The following is a 5111-nucleotide window of genomic DNA, read 5'->3' as shown; positions in this document are numbered from 1 at the left end:
CTCGACCTTTTTGGTTCCCCCCCTCCCCCTCCTCATTCCCCCTCTCCTCCCTCCCCCCCTCCCCCTTTCCCCTTGCCCCCTTTGTTTCCCCCTCCCCCCCCCCCCTCCCCCTTTTCCCCCCGCCCCAAAATTTCCCCCCCCGACTTTTTTAAAAAAAATTTTCCCCCCCTCCTTTCCCCTCTTTCCCCCTCTCTCTTTTTCCCCCTTCCCTCCCCCCTTTTCCCCCCCCTCTTCCCTTTCCCCCTTTCCCCTCCCTCCCCCCCTTTAAATTTCCCCTCCTCTTTCTTTTTTTCCCCCCCCTCCTCCCCCCCTCATCCTCCCCTCCCCTCTCTCCTCCCCCCCCCCCTTTTTCCCCCTCCCTCCCCCTCCCCTTTTTCCCTTCCCCCTTTCCTTTTCCTCCTCCTCTTTCCCTCTCCTTTTCCCCCCCCCTCCCCCTTCCTTCCCCCCCCTCTCCCCCTCCGTTTTTTCCCCCCCCCCCTCCTCTCCTTCTCTCTTCCCCCTTTTCCTTCCCTCCCCCTTCCCCTCTTCCCCTCCTCCCCCTTTTTCCCCTCCCTCCCTCTTCCCCCTTCCCTCCCTCTTCCCCCCCCTTTTTCTCTCCTCCCTCTCTTTCCTTTTTTCTCCTTTTCTTTCAAAATTTTTCTCTCTCTTCTTTAAAAATTTTTCTCCTCTCTTCTCTCTCTTCTCTTCTCTCTACTCTCTTCTCTTCTCTCTCTCTCCTCTTCTTCTCTCTCTCTTCCCTTTCTCTCTTCTCTCTCTTCCCTTGTCCTTTCCCCTCTCTTCTCTCTCTCCCCTTTTTCTTCTCTTCTCTTTTCTCTCCCTCTCTCTTCCCCTTTTCTCTCTTCTTTCTTCCTCTCTCTCTCTCTCTCTCTCTTTTCTTTCTTTTTCAAAATTTTTCTCTCTCCTCTCTCTCCTCTCTCTCTCTCTCTCCTCTTTTTTCTCTCTCTCTCTTCCACTTTCTCTCTCCCTCTCTCTTCTCTCTTTTCAAAACTTCCCCCTCTCTTTTCCTTCCCCCCCCCTTTTTCTTTTTTCTTCTCTTTTCCCTTTCCTTCCTTTTCCAAAATTTTTTAATTCCTTCCTCCCTTCTCCCTCATCCCTTCCTTTTCCCCCCTCATCCTTTCCCTTCCTTTTTACCCCTTTTCCCTCCCTCACCCCTTTTCCCCTTTTTCTTCTTCCTCCCCCCCCCTTCACCCCTTTTCCCCGTTTTTTTCTCCTTTCCTCCTTACCTTTCTCCCTTTCCCCCTTTTCCTTTTTTCTTCCCCCCTATTCCCCTTCCTTCCCTCCCCCCCTTTTTTCCCTTTCATCCCTTTTTTCCTTCTCCTCCTTCCCCCCTTTCCCCCTCTCCCCCCCCCCCCCCCCCCATCCTTCCCCCCCCCCCCACCCCCTTCCCTCTTCTAAAAACCCCCTTTTTTTCCCCCCCATTCCTTTCTTCCCCTCTCCCCCCCCCCCTTTTTTCCCCCATTTTTTTTTTTTTTTAAAAAATCCCCTTCTCCCTCCCCCTCCCTCTATTCCCCCTCCCTCCCCCTCCCTTCCCCCTCCCCCTCCCTTCCCCCTTTTACCCCCTTCCCCCTTCCCCCACACCCCCCTTCCCTCTTCTCCCCCCTCCCCCCCTTTCTCCCTCAAAGGCTCTCGGCGCAACACTAAATTACAGCATCCGAGTTCGAAACCCGCCCCCTCATATCTCGACCTTCCATGAGTATTGCGTGAGGACGTGCTGGGAATTGGTGAGCGAGGTGGAGGGGGAGGAGGAGGGGAGGAGGGGGGAGGTGGAGGTGGAGGTGGAGGTGGAGGTGGAGGAGGAGGTGGAGGTTGGAGGTGGAGGTGGAGGTGGAGGAGGAGGTGGAGGGTTGGAGGTGGAGCTGGAGCTGGAGCTGGAGGTGGAGGAGGAGGTGGAGGTGGAGGTGGAGGAGGAGGTGGAGGTGGTGGGGAGGAGGAGGTGGAGGAGGAGGTGGAGGAGGAGGTGGAGGTGGAGGAGGAGGGAGGTGGAGGGGGAGGTGGAGGTGGAGGTGGAGGTGGAGGAGGAGGGGAGGTGGAGGTGGAGGTGGAGGTGGAGGAGGAGGTGGAGGTGGAGGTGGAGGTGGAGGAGGATAATATATATATATATATACATATACACAACACACACCACACACAGACAAATATATATATATATAAAATTTTAATATATATATATTATATATATAATATACATATATAATATATATATAATTATATATAATTATATATATATAAAATATATAATAATAACATATAATAATAAAAATGATAATAATAATAATGATAATAATAATAATAACAATGATAATGACAATGATAACAACAATAACAACAACTAGAATAATAATAATAATAATAACAATAATGATAATAACGATAATAATAATTGTTATTATAATAACAACAATGATAATGATAATAACAACTTCAACAACAACAACCCAACAAAAACAACAACAAAAAATAGAATAATAATAATAATAATAATAAAGTAATAATGAAAAAATAAATGATAAAAATAATGATAAAAATAATTTGAAATGATGATGATGATGAAGATAATATAATAATGTAATTAAATGGTGAGATGATGTGTGAGATGATAAAAAAAATTAAAAAATAATAATAAAATAATAAATAATAATAAATAATAAAAATAAAATAAAAAACAATAAAAATAATAATAATAAAAAAAAATAGCAACAACAACAACGTGACGAAAATAATAATAAAATAATAATAATAATAAAAAAATAAAATAATAATAATAATGATGAAAATAAAAAAATAAGATAATAATAATAATAAAAAAATAATAGTGAGATAATAATAATAATTATGATAATGATAATAATGATAATGATAACAGTAATAGTAATGATAACAATATCAACAATAGTATTAGTGTTAATAGTAATAAATATAACAATGATAGTGATAACGATAATATAGATAATAATAATCACAATACCAATGATAACAAAAATCAATGATAATGAGAAAATGTATAATCATGATACGAAATTTTAAATTACAAAACTTTGACAACAAAAATAAGGATAAGTAAACAAAAGATAACAATGATAACGAAAATGATGAATGTTGATAATGAAAACAGCAATAACGATACTAATATTGATAGTGATTAATCAGAGCAAACATATTTCGATATAAAAACATTATTGTAATGTGTGTTTGAGGGGATGATAATGACGGGAGGCAAATGAGGAAATGTCATTATTATTTTCATCATTATTATGATTATTATTATCATCATTGTTAGTACTATTATTCTTATTGTTATTATTATTACTAATTCGTCTTTCTTCTTCTTATTATTTATTATTATTATTTTTATCTTTATATTATTAATTTATTATTATATTATATTATTGTTATCTTTATCATTACTACTACTACTTCTATTATTTCATTATTATTATTATTATTGTTTTTTACATTATTATAATCTACCTTATTTTTATTACTAAAATTTATTGTTTTTTTATTATTTTTATTATTTTTATTTTATTATTATTATTTTTAAATTATCATATCATCATTATTAGTATTTTTGTTTTTTGTTATTATTATTTCCCATCAAATGTTATCATCATTAATTCCATCACATTTTTATCATTATCATAAATGAAATTTTAAAATACATTACCTTATTATCAGACATTATATTGTTTTTATCATTATTGTCTTATTACTTTCATTGTCATTATCATCTTATCATAATTTTTATATTTTTATCAATGCTATTTTCTTTAAAATTTTATTATTGCCTTTTTCATTATCTCTTTATTTACTATGACTAGCACCACCCAAATCTTATCCCCCAGCAGTATCATTTTATCCCCATTAGTTTTATTTTTTTGCGTTACTGTTATTACTATTATCCTATTTTTTATTATTATCTTTTTGTCATTATTTTTACATTTATCAATTCGACTATCATTATCATTATTTTACTTTTTTAATCTTTATCATTACATCATTCTTTATTTTTAAATTTAACTTATCATTAATTTTTGTTTATTATTTTTACTTTTAATATTATTATTACTATCATTTTTATTATTACATTTTATCATTATATTATTTATTATTTTATTTTTATTTTATTATATTATTATCATTTTTATTATTTAATTTCACGCCCCCTTCCCCCCCCTTTCCCCCCCTTTTCCCTTCACCCCCTTCCCCCCTCTCCCCTCCCCTTTCAAAGGGCCCCTTCAAAGGGGCCAATTAAACAAAATTTTTTCCTGCTGTCTCTTTTAATGGGGATCATAGGTGGGTGTATGTGACGTGGCAAAAAAGGGGCGTGGCTTAGATGAGTGGGCGGGAGGCGGGGCATTTCTCAGTTTCTTTTTTTTTATTATTATTATTATTGTGTCGTCTGTATGCGTATATACAGGGTTAGTATTTGTTGCTTAGGATTGTGTGTTATATAATATATATATATATATAATTATTTATATAATATTTTTAATATGAATATATGTTTGTCTATATAATAAAATTTTTAATATTATATATTATAATTAATATTATGGTTGTGTGTGTGTGGTGTGTGTGGTGTTTTTGTGTGTGAGGTGTGTGGTGTGCGTGTGGGGTTGTGGTGTGTTGTGTGTGTGTGTTGTGTGAGTATGTGTGTGTAAGAAAGAAGAGAAGAGATAGAGAGAGAGGAGAGAAAGGGGGAGAGAGAAGAGAGAGAGGAGAGAGAGAGAGAGAGAAAAAGAGAGAGAGAGAGGAGAGAGGGAAAGAGAGAGAGAGAAGGCGTTGTGGTGTGTAGTGCGTGTATGTGTGTGCTTACTAAACCCCCATCTTTCCCCTTATTTGTTAATAATTACTAATTAAACGAATAAAAAGTAATGAGGAAAAAACAAAATAAAAAAAAAAAATATATAAAAATAATAATGAAAAAAATATAAGAAAGAAATCAAATTAAAATAATAAAAAAAACGCAAAAAAAAAAATAATAAAAAAATAAAATTTTAAAAATAAATAAAAGAATGAAATCAAAATTTAAAAATAGAAAAAAAGACTCGACATGAACAAAAAGAAAGTTTGTATTCTTTAAAATCACGCTTTTTTTAATTGCAAATTTT

The sequence above is a fragment of the Penaeus monodon genome, chromosome 39 (genome assembly GCF_015228065.2).
Source record: "Penaeus monodon isolate SGIC_2016 chromosome 39, NSTDA_Pmon_1, whole genome shotgun sequence".
Classification (NCBI taxonomy): Eukaryota; Metazoa; Arthropoda; class Malacostraca; order Decapoda; family Penaeidae; genus Penaeus; species Penaeus monodon.
The sequence above is the reverse complement of the archived record's forward strand: the minus strand, read 5'-3'. Positions refer to the sequence as shown.